We start from the raw sequence: 23396 nt of genomic DNA, 5'->3' as shown, positions 1-23396 counted from the left end.
ACTGGTGAATCCTGAAGATTGCCCATGTTCATTGTTCATTCCTGTGAAAGCATGATGTCAGAAGTCTTATTCTATGTTATACAAAAACTGAAATTATAAAACCTGAAAAAGTTACTGTAAGCAAATGTTTATTTTGGAAACTTCTTACCTTAAATTTAGATTGCATTTCTCTAAGAGAATTGTTGTTTTTCCTAAAGCACAGTTCATTGTGTATAAACAAGTGTTTAGTCTTTATAATATGTACAGTGTATTTTATATTCGGTAAAAGGCTTACAATTTTAGTGGTGAACATGTCATTTTGAGCAGCTGTCCCAAAAACAAAGCATTATAAATGGCTAAAATCTGTTTTATATGGTATTCTATGTACTTGCATTTTTGAATGTTGGACAAAATATTTTAGTCTTAACTTATGTGCAATCAGGATAACATTAGCTGCAATGATTATAATGAATGGCCTATGAAATCTGCTCTCATTGCTAGTGAGATGGAGTTAAAACATGCAGTGTGTTATCTTAACCTGGGCCTAGCCTTCTCAAATAAGGATGACGGCGGTCATAAAATGTTTAGGGGCTTTGTAATACTTGTTTTGTCCACTAGGGACTGAACTGGGTTAACCAAAGCTATTTTGCTTAAGCTGTCATGTTAAATTTCAATTGCTAACTAATAGCAAAAGCTGTGCTTTGTGCACAAGCTTCAGTCAGTCAAAAAGCAATGTGCTTTAAAAATATGTATTAAAAATTCCCTGGCCTAGTGCTTCCTTATTTGCTGCTGTTCAGTTTTGCACTCTGATGCTTCTCTTTGGAGTACTTTTCAATAATTCAGTTAATTCTAATAGAATAGTCAGGTAACCAACTGTTTAAAATTATGACCCAGCATAAGGAACCACATGGTGCAGTAAGAGTTCTTAAATCTTCTAATAATTACTATATGTTATTCAATACTTAGGCATGATGGGACAAGCCAAGAGTTTAATTTCTTAAGGCAGGGTTGTGTCATGACTTTGAAGTTGCTTGCACATAATTATCACAAACTGCTATTTATGTGAATTAATATTTTACTGGATTTTTTTATATTCTGCATAATGCAGTATATGAAATCCATTTTGGATCCTAACATGAGTCTATAAAATTTAATGTTTTCAATTTGAGATTATATATGCGGTCTTTCCTGTTTTACGTAGTGGGTTGGACTCAGTCACCTAAAATGTCTGTTCCAATCTAGTCTAGCATTTCTGATGACATTTTTTGCATATAATGCCTTCCATCCAAGTTTCTCGGTGCTTTACAAACATAATTAAGCCTCACAACAACCTTGTAAGGTCAGTGAATATTTTTACAGATAGTTAAACTGATGCACAGAGCGACTTTGATGTTGAGCAAATCAACTAAATGGATGGCAGAACTTACAACATAGGCAACTGAATTATTTTTAATCCAGAGTTGTTGGTGTTAGACATACTAACAGAAATCAAATAAACGAGTTTTTAAATTGCTTTATTTTCTTTGCATGACTCTGGATTTGTAGTGGTTTACTTAATCTTTCATATTTAAATTACAGGTCTGGATTTGCCCAAATTGGTAGTGAATAAAAGATGTAGGGATTTGATGGTGGATGGCCTGTAACATATGAGGAGCTGGCCTTGCTTAAGTACTTCTGGACAGATGTCCACATAATAAACCCATAACTGTAACTGGTAATCTTGTTGGTAGTTTTGGCAGATATCCAGGAATGAATGGAGAATCCACTACATTTTCTTTCTTGAAGGTGGTCCTTCTGAAACAGAGTTGAAGCATGCTGGTGTAACAATGTGGGGCAACTTGAATTGTATACTTGTTGTGTGGATAAATGGGGGAGTTCAGTCTCAGGGTCTGCTTGAAGTCCTATATGAGCAATAAATTGCAACAAGTTAAGGTGGCTTTTGGGGGTGGAGGGAGAATGTAGTTTTAATGATATCACAACATGGTTGCCTACACCCCAGTCCCTTACAATCTGGCCTAGCAGCTATGACTGGGCTGGTGTCCCCAAGTCAAGGACAGTCATGAGGTGGTGGTCAATGAACAAGGAATTGGAGTAATTCCTAGAGGTGGGAAGGACAGGCAGGAGTCAGGATCAGCATCAGGCTGGAGTTGGAGACTGGAGAACAGAAAGTGGGGTGAGCTCTGGAGTTAGACTTCTGGCCTACTGCATAGTTGTTTAGGCAACATTCTGGGACACCATCCAGGGTTAAAGAGTGAGAATGGGCCAATCAGAAGGCTGCAGGATGCTGTCACTCTGGACCTTTTGGGCGACACTTCTTGCGGTGCCTAGTCTTCACAGTGCTCCTTGGCTTTATAGGACCTCTCGGTGGCGATGTGATTACATTAGCTATCCTAAACTCTGCAGACTTGGGTTCTAGTCCCAAGGATTCTTACAATAATAAATAAAAACATTGTAGTGAAAAGGCAGCTGAAGACAGATGCATATGGTCCTTGAATTTTCCTTTATGATCAATCACAAATATTCAGCTATATTGCTTATAATTCCTTACTCTTACAGAATCTGCAGTGCTTGCACAGTGCAAACAAAAAACACAATAATTACATAATTAAACATGCTAGTAACATTTGCACACAAACACTGAAATAACAAATGGTTAGCAGAGCCAGCCATTATAATAACCACTCTTACCCAGGAATGTCATTAGCCCACCAGTGATCTAATGTCTTTGTCATACTGATTAACGTAATATGTAATCATTTCTCAGAAGCTTGCAGATGGAACAGAATACCTTATTAAGTCGACCTTTTGTGACAGTTTAGGCAGTAATTTTAAAAATATTTTATAATGGGGAGAAATTTTCATAGAAGTGCATCGCAAGTGGCATAATGATTTGAGGTACCAATAAATTAGACTGATTTTTAAACAGGAAACCATAATTTCAATCATCAACTTTAATTTTATTTTGCATTTGTACTTTTGCTGTTTTTATTTAAAAAAAAGTTGATTTTCGATTGGTAACCAGTAAAACATATTGATGTGCAAGTAAATATAGTCTTCACAGCAAATTTGGTGCTTTTTGGTAACCAGGAATCTAAATTATATTTATACACATTTATTTAAGCAATTATATACCTCAATAGACGTTTATTCAGATTTTTAATTTTTAGTTATGTTAGAAATGCATCATTCACCATTTTCTAACTAAGATTAATTTTGTACTTGTATAGTGTCAAGTATCATGGGGTAGTCGTGTTAGTCTGTATCCACAAAAACAACAAGGAGTCCGGTGGCACCTTAAAGACTAACAGATTTATTTGGGCATAAGCTTTCGTGGGCTAGAACCCACATCCCATCATCTCAGGCATCGGCACTCTTACAGCAGGGTTATCTGGCTATTTGGACTCTCTCCTCAGACCCTACGCTACCAGCACTCCTAGCTATCTTTGAGACACCACTGACTTCCTGAGGAAACTACAATGCATTGGTGATCTTCCTGAAAGCACCATCCTGGCCACCATGGATGTAGAAGCTCTTTATACCAATATTCCACATGAGGATGGACTACAAGCTGTCAAGAACAGTATCCCTGATGAGGCCCATGGCACATCTGGTGGCTGAGCTTTGTGACTTTGTCCTCACCCACAACCATTTCAGATTTAGAGACAACTTATACCTTTAAGTTAGTGGCACTGCTATGGGTAGCCGCATGAACCCACAGTATGCCAACATTTTTATGGCTGACTTAGAACAGCGCTTCCTCAGCTCTCGTACCCTAGTGCCCCTCCTCTACTTGCCCTACATTGATGACCCCTTCATCATATGGACCCATGGAAAAGAAGCCCTTGAGGAATTCCACCATGATTTCAACAACTTCCGTCCCACTGTCAACCTCAGCCTGGACAGTCCACACAAGAGATCGATTGCCTGGACCAGTCCCCACAAGAGATCCACTTCCTGGACACTACAGGGCAAATAAGTGATGGTCACATAAACACCACCCTTTTCCGGAAACCTACTGACTGCTGTACTTACCTACATGCCTCCAGCTTCCATCCAGGACACATCACACGATCCATTGTCTACAGCCAAGCCCTGAGGTACAACCGAATTTGCTCCAATCCCTCAGACAGAGACAAACGCCTACAAGATCTTTATCAAGCATTCTTAAAACTACAATACCCACCTGGGAAAGTGAAGAAACAAATTGACAGAGCAAGATGGGTACCCAGAAATCACCAACTACAGGACAGGCCCAACAAGGAAAATAACAGAACGCCACTGGCCATCACATACAGCCCCCAGCTAACACCTCTCCAGCACATTATCAATTATCTACAACCTATTCTGGAAAACGATCCCTCACTCTCACAGACCTTGGGAGGCAGGCCAGTCCTCACTTACAGACAGCTCCCCAACCTTAAGTAAATACTCACCAGCAACTACATACCACACCACAGAAACACTAACCCAGGAACCAATCCCTGTAGCAAACCTCGTTGCCTACTCTGTCCCCATATCTACTCTAGCGACGCCATCAGAGGACCCAACCACATCAGCAACACCATCAGTGGCTCATTCACCTCCACATCTACTAATGTTATATATGCCCTCATGTGCCAGCAATGCCCCTCTGCCATGTACATTGGCCAAACCGGACAGTCCCTACATAAAAGAATAAATGGACACAAATCGGACATCAGGAATGGTAACATACAAAAGCCAGTAGGAGAACACTTCAGTTTTCCTGGACCTTCTATAACAGATTTAAAAGTAGCTATACCTGAACAAAAAAAGTCAGAAACAGACTTCAAAGAGAAACTGTAGAACTAAAATTCATTTGCAAATTTAACACCATTAATATGGGTTTTATTAGGGACTGGGAGTGGCTGGCTCATTACAAAAGCAGCTTTGCCTCTCCTGGCATTGACACCTCCTCATCTATTATTGGGAGTGGACTACATCCACCCTGATGGAATTGGCCCTGTCAGCACTAGTTCTTAACTTGTGAGGTAACTCTCTTCTCTTCATGTGTCAGTATAATAATGCCTACAACTGTAATTTTCACTCCATGCATCCAATGAAGTGGGTTCTAGCCCACGAAAGCTTATGCCCAAATAAATCTGTTAGACTTTAAGGTGCCACTGGACTCCTTGTTGTTTTTACTTGTAATTTGTGTCAACTCTCTTTGGATGGAGATTGGCATTCAGTGAAAAGTGGACAAAAGCCAGCATTTAATTTTTTTATTAGAAAATGACCTTATGTGCTGGACACACAAGAAAAAAGTTTACCAAAACATTTTACATTTAAAACTGACTTACCTTTTAAAAACCATTTGTAGTTAGTGAATTGATGTCACCATGTCCTTCAGGATTTTACTACAGGGCGAATTCCTTCTCTCACCTAGTTTTTATTCATAGATTGGAAGAGGGAGAACCAGCTTTCCTGCTTTTTCAATCCTAATTGGTTTCTCGGTTTGTGCTCTCTGTACCTGCAGAAGAGGTGACTGCTGGTTTAGCACTTCAGCAAGCTCTGATTCCAGGAGCTTAGTCAATGGCTTGACTTTCTTTTGAAACTTGGTGGCAAACATACTGCTTGCATATTTTTTTAATTTAATTTAAATACTGTTAATTGTGTTTAGGCCTTTAATTTAAATTTTCAATTTCAAATTAATTTAAATAGCTTTATTTTTTTAAGAAAACTTACTTTTATCCACCCTGGATACCAAGCTTATTTGAGAATGACTGGTTGCCATACTGGTTTTGAGGCTGCTACATATGCTACACTAAATCTCTGTCTAAAAATGTCATGGAACTTTTTGTTGAAAGATTTCAGTACCATACGCTGTATAGTGTGCTTTACATATGTGTGAAAAAGCTCCCTGCTCAAAGAAGCTTACGTCTATGTAAGACTAAAATGGTACTAACAGTTAAAAAAAAAAAAAAATAAAAAAAGTGGTGTGTGAAAGTGGGGACAGGTTTTGTGGGAAATGAGTAATAGAAAGCCAAGTGAAAATAGGGTTTAAAGCACTGGTTCTCAAACTTTTGTACTGGCGACCCCTTTCATATAGCAAGCTTCTGAGTGCAACCCCCTCCTCCTTTATAAATTAAAAACACTTTTTAAAATATATTTAATACCATTATAAATACAGGAGGCAAAGCAGGGTTTGGGGTGGAGGCTGACAGCTTATGGACACCGACCTCTCTCTTTCTCCCTCCCCCATGTAATAACCTTGCGATGAGAACCCCTGGTTTAAAGGGTCACGTGTAACTAAAATCTGCACTTCTGTCTGAAAAAAATTGCTGTTAGAAGTAACACTGAAAAAAAAATTACTGTTAGAGGTTGCACTGAAGATCACTGTGACTAAAAGGGGATGGGGAAAAAAATCTTTTTAAAAGTTTCTTTTTGTATTTGGCAGCACTCTAAGAATAGTCAGTTTTACTGTTTTCCTCGTGTAGACAGTCATGCCCTGCTTTGCTTGTGGGCTTTTCACTCAAAGGTAGAGAGGAAAGAGAAACAAAGTTTTTAAATCATAAAAACTGGTCTCAAGCTTTTGGGGACAAGTTCTACCCGAAACTATTTCTAACTTGTTTTTTAAATATTCTATTAAAGATTGAGTCATCACTTTAAGGAGGGATTGGAAAGAGAGAGTGGGTTACTTGACACATGGGAAGTGAGAGAGAGAGACTAAGTCTCTCTGAAATTTTTAATAAAATAATTGTTCAGCATCCCTTCACTTCCGCTCCTAAAACATACCCATAATGTATGAGCTGTTCACATGTTAAAAACTTCTTAAAAAATCTATTTAATTTTAATACAGTCTCAAACCCTGAACAACTTTTGCCTTGAAAAATTGCAACTTCAAATACTGTAGAACTCTTGGTGTGACTTCTTCCCGGCTGAAATGTTGGAACACTTCCAATTTAGAGTGAAAGTCCTTGGTGGAACCCTGAAATTCCCTTCAGATATTTAGGCTTTCAAAAAGATCCATTCACCAGAGGCTTTTAAAAAAACTAATTAGCCATAGGGTGAGAGGCAAAGTATTGTCATGAATCAAAAAACATGAGATGTAAAAAAAGTTAGGAATAGGTGGTCAATTTTCATTAATGCAAAAACTGAAGTGGGTTGCCATGGGGTTCCATACTAGGAGAGGTGGTGTTCAATGCATGTACAGTCTGGAAAAGGGGTTGAGTAGTAAGGTAACAAAGTTTTCAAATGTCAATTGTTCGGTTAGTCAAGTCCAGAGAGGACTATGACGAGCTTCAGAGGGACCTTACCACGCTAAATAAATGGGTAGTGTGATGGTAGTTTAAGTTTTAATGTTCATAAAGGAGATCAGGCTAGATGACCTGGTCTTAAAAATCTATGGGGGAAAAATAAGTAATGCACATTGGAAGGAAAAATGAGAACTAATAATTAACAGTATCCCCTCCAGTAAAGGACCTGGGCATCACTGTGGACAGATGAATGAAAACCTCTGTCTAGTGGCAGCTGAGGCTTAAAAAATAGCAAACAATGTCAGGATACATAAGGAATGGAGAAGAATATAAAAATATTATGACACCATTATATAAAGCAATGGTTTGCCATCATCTGGAATACTATGTTCAGTATTTATCACCCTGTTCGAAAAAGGATTTTGCTGAATGAGAGAGCTCACAACACAGTGTTGAGAATAATATGAGCATGGAAAAATGGTACAGAGAAGGTAGCAGTAGTTTCTTAATGAAACTGAAAAGCAACAAATTCAAAAACTGATAATGGGAAATAAGTTTTCATGCAACACCTAATTAGACTATGGAACTCATTGCCGCAGGATGTCATGGAAGCCAAGAACTTGGAAAGATCCAAAGAGGGATTAGATACTTGTCTGAATGAACAGGATAACCAGAATTGTTGCAGTAAATCCCACTTAAAAAGGTTTAGTGGGAAATAAAACATCGAACCTCTCTCAGGGTTTAACTAGTCTCTAATTATTAAAAGTCAGGCGTTTGCCTTGTGGGGAGCAGATTATTACATTATGATTTGTTCAGCCTTACTCTGAAGTATTTTGTGCTGACTGCTGCTGGAGACAAGATACTGGATTAGCTGAACTAGTGATCTGACCCAGTATGGTGGTTCTTATGTTAATTTTCCCTTTAATACTCCTACCTTGAGGCTGTGGTGTACTGCTCTCAGCTGGAAAGAAGTCAGTTACAAGTATCTTTTAGCAAATTTCAGTGCTGCTGTTTGTTTGTGTTGAGTGGCCCTTGTCAAGTAAATTGAGGCATTTCCTCTTGCACACTTCCAAATGTTGACCTTTATCCCTGGTGATGAGGGTGATATTTCAATGCCCAAGAGAAGCATTCCAGTAAGAAGATGAAATCTCATACTCCTCTCACTTAATTTTTTTTGTTTTATTATTATTTTATGTCTATTCTATTCTGTGATCCCAAATAAATTATCCAAATTGACAGTGGTGTAAGTAAAAAGAATTGGGTGCACAGAGTTCTTAATTTGACCACACTTTACTGCTATCACAACATTTGTTTTCAAATCTAGAGTAGATGGGGTGCCAGCCATGAATTATTGACGTCAGTTATTGCCTCCTAATCAGGATTTCCCCAGAGAGATACCAACTAGAGCTGTTGCCAGAGAACTAATACCGTAATTTTTGGGGCTGATCGATTGCAATCATGGAATATCAGTCCTGAGCTAGGAATACCAACATGTTGATTAGATTTTTTTTTTTTTTTTTTTTTTTTAAATTTGTGTACTTGAATGAGATTTTACAAGGGCTGTAAACCCTTATGTTTCAGGATTAGGAAGAAAACCTCCCCTATGGACAGGTTTTTCCTATACCTGCAGGTGACAGCTATTTTTTTGCATGTTCTTTGAAGCGTCTGGTAGTGTTCTGATCTGGCATGGAAATTCTTGTGTTCCTAAGTCGTGCCTTGGTATAGTGCTGATTTTTCTTAATTTTGAGTGAGCAATTATTCACAAATGGATTTAATGCAATGTAATTATTCACATATACCTGTGGGAGGTGTGTATTAATGTATTCAGAATATTTTTGCAAAAAAAAAAATATTGAAAATGTTGACTGCTATGCATCATATTGCCTTTGCATTCTTGAACTGGTTTTCTCATAACGGTAAATGCTTGCTGTAGGGTACGTGGGCTCTTTCAGTGTATTTGCTGCATATTCAAAGCTTCAAAAATGGCTTGAGTTAATGCTGTGAAAATGGAAAGAGAAAGCTCTGCCCCATGTAATTGACTGTAACAAGTAGTATACATATAATTTTAAAAACTGATTGTACTACAATAACACTTCAGACTATTAAAACTGAATAATTTAAAATAGGCTTGTTTCACTATGTTTGCAGTTAACTCTGGTTTTCTGTAAGAATAACCTATGTGAAAAGGTTGTCGTTTTGGTTTCAAATCAGTTATACTTCCTGGTTAACATGTGGTATTTGGGTTGTTTATATTGGGATTACAAACACTACAGGTGGATGTTCATTTGCAGGAATTGTCAGCCCACTCTCATTGGGCAAAAGATGCCCACATATTGAGCTTTTCACCCAGAGCATCTCCGTCACCAGTCTTAGTGTAGGGAAAAAAAGACAGTGCTGACTGTTCCTTGCTGACAGCTCCTTTCCCTTATGCAGCTCTTCCTGTTTTCGGTGGAAGAACTTATTGTCTAAAAATGTTTCCAGCAGTGCATTTTCAGCAACTGTCATGAACAGGTGGCCCTGTAGGAATGATAAACAAGTAATGGTGATGCAGTAACTGTTCAACTACATTAGACACTAAACTAGATTTTTCTGCAGGTATTGTCAGTTTTGTACATATGTTCTGTGAATGAGCTTTCATAAGGCTGCAGAATCACTGAGGGTATGTCTGTTTTGCAATTAGGCACAGCAGCTGGCCCATGCCAGCCAACTTGGGCTTGCGGGGCTCAGGCTGTGGGACAGTTTCATTGCAGTATAGGCTTCTGGGCTTGGGCTAGAGCCCAGGCCCCAGCTCGAGTCCAGAAGTTACACTACAATGAAACAATCCTGCAGCCTGAGCCCTATGAGTCTGAGTTGGCTCTCACAGGCCAGCTGCAGGTTTTTTATTGGTGTCTGGTAGCTAATCCAAACATCTTGTACTGGGTGTTGTGGGGGAAAAAAACCAAAACAATCTTGAGCACCAGGCAGATCTCGTGGTTTTGTAAGATTGGGCTTCTGGCCCTCATACTTGTTTATAATAACCACTTATTGAAATTTTGTGAGACACACCTCAGTAGCACTTCTCACAGGCTTTCTTCAGTTCAACTTTTTGCTTTTCCTTATTTTGCAGATTTTAGCTGTGATAGTGGACTGAACTGCATTCCAGGTGTTTATGGGTTTTTGGTGTTTTTTTTTAATTTTTTTTTTTTGTGGGTGTGTTTTTTTTTTGTTAAATGCACTGCATGTCAGTCACAAGTGGTCCTAGCAGTGCTATTCTCTGTTCAGCTAAGTTTTTTTTTCTGCTACTTCCTGGTGTTTTGAGGAAATTGCAGCCTTGCAGCAAAAAGTGGGAGTGGCATGTAGATTATCTGTAAGGCAAGTTTTCTAAATGTCAACAATATTTTGTGGTACATGTGACTCAGTTTACATTTTAAAACTTTGTTTCTGTAAATATTAATCTTTAAGAACCAATTATTTGAGATAGTTAGTTAGTGTTTTGAGTTGTGTTTTATTGCACCTGGGACCAGATATAGTGGTCTTGTTAGGGGAAAAAACTAGTAAAGGTACTCCAAATTTTTGAAGACGTTAACACATGAACATTTCACAAGGATACATTCCTTATCACAGTGACTCTTAAGCTGTGGTTCATGGGCCAGCAGTGTGGGTGAGCGGTGGGAAATCCCTTTCTGAACACATGACACAAAGCTGAAATGAGCCTCAGGGCTGTTGAGCCCTCCCCCTTACTATCATAAGCACCTCTGTTGTACAATCACATTAATACACTTGTCCAGCTCTCTGTCTCTAGCAGAAATCTCCTTCTGATTTCCAGCCTGAATTTGTTCATGCCCGGTTTATACCCATTTGTTCTTGTCAACGTTGTCCTTTAGCTTAAATGGCTTTTTCACCCTTCTTGGTGTGTGTTACCCTGATGTATTTATAGAGAGCAATCATATCCCCTTCTGTAATCTTGTTGCTAGGTTAAACAAGTGAAGCTCTTCTAGTTTCCTCTCATACTATAGACTCTCCATTCCCCCTGATCATTCTGCTAGCTCTTTTCTGCGCCTGTTCCAGTTTGAATTCATCTTTCTGAACATGGATGAGGAGAATTGTACACAGTATTCCAAATGAGACTTCACCATTGCTTTGTGCAATGGCATTAATACTTTTCAATCTCTACTGGAAGTGTCTCGCCTGATGCATCCTAGGATCACATTGGCCTCATTCACAGCTGAATCACATTGGCGGCTCATAGTTGTACAGTGATCGAGCAACACACCCAGGTCTCTCTCTTTCTCCTTTGTCATTTCCAACTGATGAGTGCCCGGCTTGTAGATGACATTTCTTCTTATTAGACTCTAAGTGCATGACTTTGCCCTTCCTACTATAAAATTTAATCTCATTTCTGTTAGTCCAGTCTTCAAGGTCATCCAGATCTTCCTTTCTAATTTTCTGCTCCTCTGTATTGATGAGGCCTCCCAACGGTTATATCATCAGCAAATTTCATTAGCATATTTCTACTCTGTATGCCACAGTCATTAATTAAAAATATTGAATAAAATTGGTCCCAAGACCAGTTGTTGAAGAACTCCCCTAGTAACCTTCCTCGAGTCTGATAGTTCATGTTTCAGCACAACTCATTGCCTTCTGCCCTCTGGATAGTTCTTTATCCACAGTATCATTCTTATACAAATTCCCAACTTTGCTAATTTAAATGATAATAGTACCATGTGAAATGCTTTACTGAAGTCAAAGTATATTAGACCTACAACAGAAGCTCTGAATTATGAACACCTCGGGAATGGAGATTGTTCGTAACTTTGAAATGTTTGGAACTCTGAACAAAAGGTTATGGTGATTGTTCTTTCAAAGGTTTACAACTGAACATTGACTTAATATAGCTTTGAAACTTTACTATGCAGAAGAAAAATGCTGCTTTCCCTTTGTTTTTTTTAAGTAACACAGTACTATACTGTATTTCGTTTTGGGTTTTTTATGTCTCTGCAGCTTCCTGATTATGTACTTCCGGTTCCAAATGAGGTGTGTGGTTGACTGGTCAGTTCATAACTCTGGTGTTGGTAACTCTCAGGTTCTACTGTACTTCATTACCCTTATCTAAAAATTGGTGGCTTTCTCAAAGAAGGAAATCAGGTTTGTTCAGCATGATCTACTTCGGCAAATCAGTGTTGCATTATATTCCCTTTACTGTTTAATTAAATTCATGGACATATTCTTTCCTTCACAATTTGTTTTAAAACCTTGCATGCTACTGAGGTCAAACTAATAGGATTGTAGTTGCCCAGATCATTTTTTCCCCCCTTTCTTAAATATACGACATTAGATGTTTCTCAGCAATATGCTGCTACCTCTGAATAGATAGATGTATTAAAAATCCTTGCTACTGGACTAGAGATCTCATGTGTCAGTTCAGTCAGTATTCTGGGATGGAAGTTATCTGGTCCTTCCCTTCTTTTTCCCCCCCTCCCCCCAAAACCCCCGATTTGAGCTCTTTAAGCTTTCCTTCCACTTCAGATATGTTAGTTTCCAGCAGCTGTCCTGCCTTCATGCCTATGTTCCATATCATCATCCTTAGGGACAACCGAAGCAAAGTATTCATTTAATTTTTGGGCCATACCTATATTATCTTTAACCTCCGTCACATCCACTGCATAGTGGCCCAGCCTCATCCTTCCTTATTCTCTTTCTATTTATATAATTTTAAAAAACTTGTAATTTATTTTAGTTTCCTTGGCAAGAGCTAATTCACCTTGACTTTTAGCAATTCTCACTCTGTTCCTACATTTTCTAACCTCCAATAGGTGGCTTTTTGTGCTGATGAATCTCTTTTTCCATTCCTCGAAGCACTCTAATACTCACCTGGTGAATAGCCACCTCCAAGAGGGTCTGGAGTGTTCCCCTACTAGTTTTGTGGTTGACTGGTCAGTTCGTAACTCTGGTGTTCATAACTTTCAGGTTATACGGACCTAAAAATATCCATTTGTCATTTTAAAAAACACAATATGTGTATCGAATTTTATCACTCTTCAACTTTTTGTATGTTGTTTGTCTTACCATTTAAGCTCTTTGGGGTAAGGACTGTGCCTTTGTCAGTCTTTATAGAGAATGTAGAATAGGCGCTCCAATCCTGATTGTGAGGACTCTGGGTGCTACTTAATAGAAATATTAAATACACAACCTTGTCTTGCACTTTCAAAACTACTGAGGCAGATGCAGATGGTGTACATCATCTTGTTAAGGTAATCTCCCAAAGACATAATGATTGCTAAAAATTATGCATCTTTTTGGAAAGCAATAATATCCAAATACTACTCTTCAAATATAGTGTTACTGTGATTGGTTATCTTATTTGAAACTCCTTCAAGGAACAGAAAAGATTTATAAAGGCAGAAGTCTCATCTTTTCTCTTAAGGCAGATTTAAATTGTGACTCGTTTGCCTCCTGATACTGACTTGCATTTCTTCGTAACGCAAGCTGAGATGACTAGACAAAATATGCTGTTATTATAGAATCATAGGTCTATTCTGAATGTCTTAACTGTAAAAGATCAGTGCAGTCAGTCAACTGTATTTTTGTAAAACTACCTGCTACTATTTAAGCTGCTGTAGCGCTTCAGTGTAGACACTACCTATGCTGATGGGAAGGACTCTCCGATGGATGTAGGTAATACACCTCTGTGAGAGGCGGTAGCTAGGTTGATAGAAGAATTCTTCTGATGACTTAGCACTGTCCGCAGCGGGGATTAGGTCAGCTTAATAATGCTGCTCAGGGCTGTGGATTTTTCATCAAGACAACTTAATTTTCTAGTGTAGAGAAGGCCTTATGTAACTGACTTTTTTTTTCCTTTTAAACTACAGTCCTTTTCAAAAGGAGAGTAAATAAGCTCTTTGGAAAGGCAACTAGAAGTGCTGTTGACGTTAGGCTTCTTCCTGCTATATGAACTTATGATGGATTCTTTATTTTGGTATCTGAGTTGTATATCCTCCATTTTACTGTAAAATCATTTGTAAAATCATAAGATCTAATTATCTACATAATGTAATGTGAACTGTGAATGGAAACCAGTGAAAAGTTCTTAATCTCAATTGGCATTTAAACCGCCTTAAATTTCTGTACAGACATTACTGAAGCATTGTCAGATTCTGTTTGTATAAAGTGTACTTTATTAAGCACAACATATCAGTAAAGTATTTTAAAACTCTTTTGTTGAAACTGAATTAATGAACTCGCATATGCGAAGTGCAATGCTGTTTATTTTTTGAAATGTGAGAAGAATAGTATTTGGTTATGAAAGCCTGTTGTGTAGACAAAACTTTTTAAAAAAATCATTGACCATGGATGGCATCTCTAACTAATGGTTAATTTAAAATGTCATTTCTTAGAGCTGTTTAACTCTTACTACAGTTATAGGAATTTTTCTCAGTTAAATGTGAAATGGCTTTGAGGATAAATAGTTTTGATATTTATGTTATTAAGTTTTAGAATATATATTCATCGTGGCTTGAGGGTCTTCCATTTTTGGAACTTTTCAGGTTATTTGTTCATTAAAAGCTTAGTCACAGTCACACCCCCCCTCCCTTTTTTTTTTTAAGAAGTGTTGTGTCCACATTGCAACTTACCACTGCAACTGACTTCTTCGCTAGTCTTGTCAGAGAGGTCAAACGTTGAATGAAAATGGAGACAGTCACCCTAAGCACTAAAGGATTCATCCAATGCAGACTCAGACATGCTAATACGGAAGGGTAGAGAAGCTTTTTATGCTTTTTCCAAGGATATAGGACTTTAGGCCTATAGCTGTTTGCCTGGTGGGAGCGCCCCGACAGTTAGCCGGTTAAACAATATCATTTTCATCATTTAACTGGTTAACTTTTTAAAACAATATTTAAATCCTTAGTTTCTGCTAAAATGTACTTGATGGAAGAAAATGAAACATCAAATGAAAATACATGATTAGTTCTGTAAGAGTGGAAATAAGAGTACTTTCGCTTGATGGCTGTCAACCACTACTTCCTTTTTAAATACTCAAGGGGAAACTCATATTTTTTGTGTTCTTCATTTGAACATTTTTTTCCTAGACTACACATACTAGAGAGAGAGAGCATGAAAGCCAGGAATACACATCTACACCAAAAGGAGACCCATACCTTCACAATCTCTGAAGCAACAGAAGAAACTTAAATGTAAGGATAGCAAGTTGGCATTAGATACAGCCACAGTAATTGTTGAGCAGGGCATTTCACAAAATACAAATCCTATCTGACCGTAAACCAGCTGTTTAGAATGTGGGTAGGGATCTTAGTGCTTTATGAAAGGGAGACTTAGTAGACCTGTGTTTCTATTGACTGTATTATATGTAATGGTACAGAATTATACTGCATGTGACATAGAAACACATGTTCTCTGTTATCGATATTTCTGAACATTTGAAGGCATACTTCTTTCCCCATGTATTCATCCTAACTTTCAATTAAATTTATCTTCTAGACAGTTGATTGGAACTCTTAAAAGTATCTGTATGGTATACTGACACCCTCTGACTTCCAAATTTGAACACAAAAAGGATGAAAGTGGAAAACTCAATATTTTGTACCTGAACAAAATGTACTGCACTGACGCATTAACCAACAGCTCTCTTTCAAAACTTGAATTCTGCTCTCGGATATATATGCAACATTTTCACTGATATAAATGTAGACTTCCCATTGAAATGTGAGAGCAGAATTTTGTCATTAATATCTATTGTCACAAATTGGTGGACTTGTTTTACCCGTATGTTTGTTTCCACAAGGCTAGTCAACTATAATATGCACCACTCAGGGCCAGCTCTATTAATGGACTATATCACTTGGAAGTTTTTGTTAGTGCAGAATATGTTTGCCTCCCTGCTTTCTGAATAAGATAGTCCCGGGGTCGGCAACTTTTCAGAAGTGGTGTGCCGAGTCTTCATTTATTCACTCTAATTTAAGGTTTCGCATGCCAGTAATACATTTTTAACATTTTAGAAGGTCTCTTTCTATAATATCTAACTAAAATATTGTTGTATGCAAAGTAAATAAGGTTTTTAAAATGTTTAAGAAGCTTCATTTAAAATTTAAATTAAAATGCAGAGCCCCCCGGACTGGTGGCCAGGACCCGGGCAGTGTGAGTGCCACTGAAAATCATGTCGCATGCCACTTTTGGCACGCGTGCCATAGGTTGCCTACCCCTGAGATAGTCCAACAAGAACATAAAATATCCACATAGTGCACAGGGTGCCGTTTACCATATAAATTAAATCCAGGTTGTTGTCTACAAACCCAGGAATGGTATGAGTACTTCAAGCTGTCTTACTTCTAACACACCTTAGTATCTGCATTCATCTGAAATGTTTAAGCTCTCTTTCTCTGGAATAAGTGTGAAAGGAGAATGAAGCAGTGTATTTCAGTAACAAGCACTTGAAATACATCTAGGTATCTGGAATACATCTAGAGTGTAGTCTGGGTGCATTTTGGAAATGCTGTCAAATGTCTTTTGAACTAGACTCTTTTTCCTAGCTCTCAGCTTCACTTCTCTTACTTTTCTGCCCTGTTAACCGTGTGCAAGGGCTCGTCTACACAGGGAAATAGATCAAAATAGCTATATTCCTCAATAGCTGTCTCAGAATCGCTCTATATTTGGACACTCCATTTCAGAATAAGTCATTTTATTGCAGAATAATTTGTGTGCTTCCAAAGTCACTTTATTCCGTAAGTGTCCACACAAGAATCTATTGCAAAATAGCTTATTCCACAATAGCTACTGGTCAGTTTCTTTATGTAGACAAGACTTAGGCTGATGAGCTGAGCCACTGGCCAGGGACAGTAAAATCATGCCCCAAAGCTATTGCTCTAGTTTGTTTCACAACTTTGTTACTGTCAAAGTTCAACACAACACAGATGCCGCACAGCTCCTTAGGGTCTTGTCCCACTCTTGTCTTCCAGGCTTTGCAGCCCTTACAGGCTTGCTTTCAGGGTTTCACACTCTTTCTGGCTGAGAGTTCTCCCCACAGGCAGCTGCTGATTCCTGCAAATGTCCCTTTCCCATCCTTCAGCCTGCCAGCTGCAGCTCAGAGGTCACCCTCTCAGCTGCTGTACCTAAAAGACAGGAAGTCCTATATATGACTTCCTGTACAGTGCATAACTGGGAGGAAGCATGTGACCTGCAACTCCAGCTCCCAGTTTTAAAGAACCTAAATGTTAGTACTTTGTGATTGAAGAGAAATATTTTATCAGTTTCTTGCAGAAGCATAGTCTATTTAAGGTAACTGTTTGCTGTGATTTTGCTGACATGAATGCTTGTTAGCCATGAAATATTCCTACTTCCATCTAATGATGAATGAAGTTAAAACCAACTTCAGCTATTCTGGCATAGTTTTGTGATTTATTATTCAGCCAACCAGTATCCTATGTTTTGTGTGTGACATAGTAAATGCTGATAAGAGGAGAAGAGTTCTGACGGACTTTTAATACAAAAGTGATTGGGCTTTTTTATTTTGCTCAGCTGACCAAATGAAGGTACTCGTCATGTATCAACTTGACTCCCTCGTCCCCCTTTCCCACCCAAACACAGCTTTATTTTGGATCATCTTGAGATGTTTGTAGTTGTACAACTAGTTGTCTTACATTCAATATAAATACAGCAGTTGTGCCACTTAAAGTTTTTCCTGGGGTGTAAAAGAGAACTGTGATTTGAAAAGCAGGCCCTATCCTATATTTTATTATTGCCACTGGAATGTTTCCAGTATTTTGAAGATGTATCTTGCATTTTATGTATTAGAGTTAGATAAGTTTATACTTGAAGGTTCTTATAGCCTGGAGATCTCAGTAACAGGAATTTTGGGGTAAGAACTTAGTTTAGCTGCTAATGTAACTGCAGAAATCGACTCTCATTTAAGACTAAATTCCATTTCTGTCTATTACAAAAGGGGAAGAAGGTGATCAGGGTAGTATAGGCTTAGGCTGTACGTTAATAATAAAGTAGTATTGTCCCTCTCTGCTATTGTCCCTAATGACTACTCCTGTTTTTGAAATCTAGAACTTGTATTTTTGGGAACTATCCCTGTGTACCCCCTTTTCTTTGTAACTGCAGTGTTTACAAAGGCCCGCAATATGAAATCTTCACTACTTTTCTGTATCTTTCAAAACTACATCTGCTCAATGGGTTTACAAATCTTACTTTATAATGGCCTTAATCATACAAAACAGTTTCAGAGATTAGATCTTGTTGGTAATTTTGTATCTTGTGTTTTAACTTGTTAACTGATGTTTAAAAGCAATTTTTATAATATTGCTTTAACAATTGGGAGCAAAAACTTTAAACACTTTGCAATATTTAACTTTATATTATTTTTGTGTGTGTTCAAGTATTAAAGCAGAGTGGAGACTTCAGTAACCCATTGGACTCTTATACAGCATACAACTTTTCATCTAGAGGCAAGTTTTTAATAGTGAGTGATCCTTATATTGGTGTACTTTTATAATTGTGACTGAGAAATTACTCTAAAAATTGAATAAAATAGGGGTTTATTGCCCAGTGTTGTGACCACATGGGTCTGATTACTAGTATTACTGTATCATGTAGATAAACTGCACGCTAAGCCCAGGCTCTGACTCAAGTTTGAGTCCAAACCCTCCTTCCATCCACGTGCAGATCAGTGTGATTGAGGTCAGCAAGCACTCAAGACTTGGGTCCTAGGACCCTGCTGGCAGGGTGGGTCAGAGCCTGAGTTCTTCTGTGACTTGGGACCAAGTCTGGTGGTGGTTCATATGGTGTAGCTGAAGCTGCAGACTGGAGTCAGAAGTCTGCATATTCTAGTATGGACATGTTTGAGACCTGGGTCTGGCAATTTTAAACCCAGATTTAGAATCCAGTGTAGACATTCAGGCACAGGCTTGGAAGCACCAGGTCTGCAAGCCTGGGTCCTACAGACTGGGGTTTACCGTCTAGTGTCGGTATATGCTGTAGTCATGGACTGGGACTCCAGGTCCCTTTGTAGCCTTTAGGTCAAGGTCCACCATCTGTATCTGGGTCTGGGACACGCCCTGGCTACCTAAGTGATATTTGTACCTCCTCATTGCTGCTGATAGATTTCTTTACTGATATTACTGGGATTGAAGCAACTGCCAGATTTTCTTTTTGCACAGAATCAGTGTCAGAATATTATGCCACCACACTGTTTGCAGCAGTGCTACATCTACAAGCCATTTTGCAACAATATGATGATCTAATTGACTTGCAACATATCAGTGCTGTGTCTTAACCTTCAGTAACACCTGAAAAATTGTACTGTAGGTGTCTGTCTGTGAGGCAACAGTCAAGATGTCTTTTTTTTAAAACATAAATTGAAATATTTTTAATATCCACTTCAGGAATTGTAATTTACACAGTAGCTCTCTCTGATCTTCCTATTTAAAAAAAATCAGAATATTGTTACTAGTTAATACTTTGTTTCATGATGTGCTTCTGACTTATTGTCTATTTCAGAAATGCATAGTTTTAGAATCATGGGCTATGTAGAAACTAGTTGATTTCATTAGATGGGAAGATTTTTTTTTCATAAAGAAGGTGCAGATTTGGTGACATGGGTGCAATGTTGTCAGAATTTCAAATAAAGCATAAAACAGTGCACTTTCTGTGACATGGCTCTTAACCATTATTTGTCCTATTATTTTTACTTGGAGTGAAGAGCTTTTTATAAAGCTTATGTAGGTTTTGAATGTTTCAGTTCTAGTTTTTTAAAAAATAATATTTGGCAACATGTGATAGTCTTTATATTCTATATATTTCACAAATACGAATTACTCCCTTTGTTGTGGCATATTGTTCTTCCAAATTTTTTCAGCAAATCTTGCAGTCGTTTCATTGTGAACAATAGAAACTTTTTATAAAAGTTCTTGAAGTTTCTGATCCATGTATATTGTATACTGTGTGTTTGTTTACTCTTAGAGAAGTGAAAGTGCCTAGAAAACATACTTTAAAAATTCCTCAAGAGTTTTTGCTGAATGAATTATTGTATTTCGCATTTACCAGACAGATTTTTTTTCCTATGATCTGGACATGCCTGTTCGCTAGAAGATTTTTTTTATCATCATCATCGGATCATTGTAGAAATAATTTTTAATAAAAATAGCATTTTCTGCTGCTTAGTGAAAGATAACAGAATTAGGACTACCTAAAGAAAAATCTTCTTACAGACATATTGAAAGCTTGACTACAGTACTAATAACACATGCACGTACATGCTCTGAAGTGGCAGAACTAAAGGGAAAGATTTATGAATTTATGTATGTACGTATGCATTCAATGGTTAGTTCATCTTTCAGAATGACTACCCAAGAGCGTAGGTTTTCAAACAGCATTACTCCTATTGGAGAACTTGATTCACTGTATTATGCAGTATTTTACTAGGTGTTCTTACACTACATCAGACGACATCATGCTAAGATTCTCTTCTGTTCAGGTTGTTTATACTGAACTCCTCACTGTTTATCAGCTGAGCAATGTACAGGTCAATATCTCCATATTCAAATAAGTCAATCATTCCTTTTTAGGTAACTAAAATTACTTCAATTAGATGAAAACAACCATAGGACTTCCTCTTCTCCCCCCCCCCCCCCAAAAAAAAAAAAAAAAAGAGAAATCAGATTAGCACAATGAAGGGATTCTTTATTTCATTGGGGAGTTCAGTCTCTAACTCAGCTGCAACTGTCGGCCAACTTACAAGATGGGTGTGATAATATCTTTTATTTGACCAACTTCTTTTGATGAGAGACAAGTTTTCAAGCTTTGAGTCCTCTGACTGGAGCTCGGGTGCTGAGCCTAGGGAAGGAGTGGGCTTCAGAGCTCAAGCCCCAACTTCAAAGCACTGCCTACACAGCTACAGTATTTTTGGAGCACTAATACAAACCACGCAAGTCTGAGTCTGTCGATTCAGGCTGAGAGGCTTGCTGCCGCGATACTGGTTAAATCAGTTCATAAAATGTTACTGTTCTGTCCAGTGGAACAGTAGAGCGACTCCTCGCTATTGTATAGTGATTTCAAGGTAACCCCCACTCTTATAGAATACATTTCTGTTATTTAATGTCTGCAGATACAATTTTTGAGGTCTAGTCTTGTCTTGAAATGTTCACATAATTTATGTTCCATACAGTTTATTATTTTTCTTGAAGACCTGAGCCAACCTTGTCTATATTTGAACCTGTGGCTTTCAAGGAAATAAAGTAATTCAAACTGGATGTTTATTTCTTTAGGCAAATCATCTCTTGAAGTCTAAAAGCCCAGATGCACTGTCAATTTTCTCACTTTCTTCATAAATCTGCATCTTGCTTCTGTTCACTCAATTTATTCTCTAAGCATCTCCCTTATTTGGATTTTATAATAGGTGTTAAAACTAGTAGACACAAAGGTCTGTTCCTCTCTGTGCAGTGCTAATCTGTTTCTTCAAACTGCAAGAGTTAATATTTGCTTTCAAAATATAAACGGCATATACTGTACAAACCCTAATTCTCCTGGCCTCTTTTGTACCATACTCTTACCATAGGACGGATAAAACTCTAGCACAGAAAAGCTATGTGATTTGCCTTGGAGGCACCGTGTAGACCAGTGGATTAGTCTTAAAAACCTGGGTTCTAATTCAGCTTTTATGCTAATTTGCAGAGTGAATTTGGGCAAGCTACTAAAGTAACTATGAACCTCAGTTTCCAAATCTGCAAAATAGGGATAATGTTTACCTGTTTCATGGGGGTATAGTGAGACTTAATGAGTCTCTGTAAAATGTTGTGTAAGTGCAGAGCTGTACTAAGACAATCAGTAGTATAGGTGAGAATGAAAGTAGATCTGTTTACTCTCTTTGCTGTGCTTAATTTAGTAGGCCTATGGCTTTTGAGGAAAGAAGGGGGCAGAGTGAGGGTTTTTATATCATGTCGGGTTTAAGGCATTTAACTATGCATTGAACAGCTTGTTAGGTGAATCAGCTCTTATTTGCACTCCTTAGTGTAACTGAACATTCTTCTGTATATACACAGGTCTAATTTTTCCAATATTTAACACTCAGAAAAGCTCCTATTACTCAGGGGCTGTTTACAAGCCAAATGTCATGTTTTGAGATATGGGCTCTATCTTGTATATTTCAAGTAAATTTTTCAGTGTAAATACACATTCCTTGTTCACTCCACTTAATACATTTAAAACTTTTTTCTTTTGAAAGAAAACTGCATTTGAGAACTTGAATTCTGTGTCTTAAAATTAAAAATGCAGTTAGGGAAACGATGAATTAAAGTCTGGCTGGGCTAGGGTGGCTTTAAACTAGTTTAAGCAAAAGGTGGGTTTCATAGCTTCATTTTGCCCCCCCACCCCAACAAAAATCAACAACCCCACAATGAAATAAAAAATCTAGTAGAAGGAAACCACTAAATTATCAAGAAAAAATAATTTTCTGAAGTGGTTGTGTATAAAATTGCTTGTGAAGTGAATAGGATGATATATAGCTGCTGCTGCAAGGGGAAACTGACTTGATTATTTATTTTGCCATATTTGTTATATCAAGTGATTTTAAAAAGCATTCCCCTTTCCAATCTTTCTGGAAAGGAAGGTAGATTTGTCCCATAAACTAAAAACATAGTCCTGAAATACAGATGGCTATAAATTATTGGTTAGGGAGGATGAAGGAGAATTTTATTTAACGGTTGACATGTATGGTATCTGACAGCCTCAAATGTCTCTGCTAATATTGTAATTTTTAGTGATGGATGTTTGTTTTTTTTTTTACATAGCTGAATTGAAACTCCCATTTTCATAGTCTGTCTAAAATGGAGTACTTTTTTAAAAGCTGAGAGAGTGGGAGAAGGGCAAAAGGGAGTAGAAAAAAGGTCATGCCACAAGAGAGGACAAAGGAGGTGGCGAAGGGGTCAGAAAGGGGGAATACACCTCTTACTCCCAAAACAAGAAATTCAGGTCTCAGAAGTGCTGGGAGAAGGATGAATCAAAAGGCAAAATATTTTTAAAAAATTATCCTTGGAGCATAGTGGTCGTCTAACTTTTTTTTTTACCGTTTTTAATCTTCGTAACAGTGGCATACTGCCATTTTTTGATAAAATGTTGACATGAACCATGAGCAGTGAAATGTGCTGAATTTGTGTGAAAACTCAGACCGATTTGTTCTTATTTTTATTATTTTGGATAGTTTACAACTCATGT

General features: G+C 37.8%; 1 protein-coding gene across 8 annotated transcripts in view; it reads left to right on the top strand.

The window, feature by feature from the left end:
* SLMAP (sarcolemma associated protein) overlaps positions 1–23396 on the top strand; it is a 166455-nt gene that overhangs the window by 1992 nt on the left and 141067 nt on the right. The window lies entirely within an intron of this gene.

Source organism: Eretmochelys imbricata, chromosome 7 (genome assembly GCF_965152235.1).
Source record: "Eretmochelys imbricata isolate rEreImb1 chromosome 7, rEreImb1.hap1, whole genome shotgun sequence".
NCBI classification, from domain to species: Eukaryota; Metazoa; Chordata; order Testudines; family Cheloniidae; genus Eretmochelys; species Eretmochelys imbricata.
Note: the sequence above shows the minus strand (reverse complement) of the source record. Positions and strands in the feature narration are given on the sequence as shown.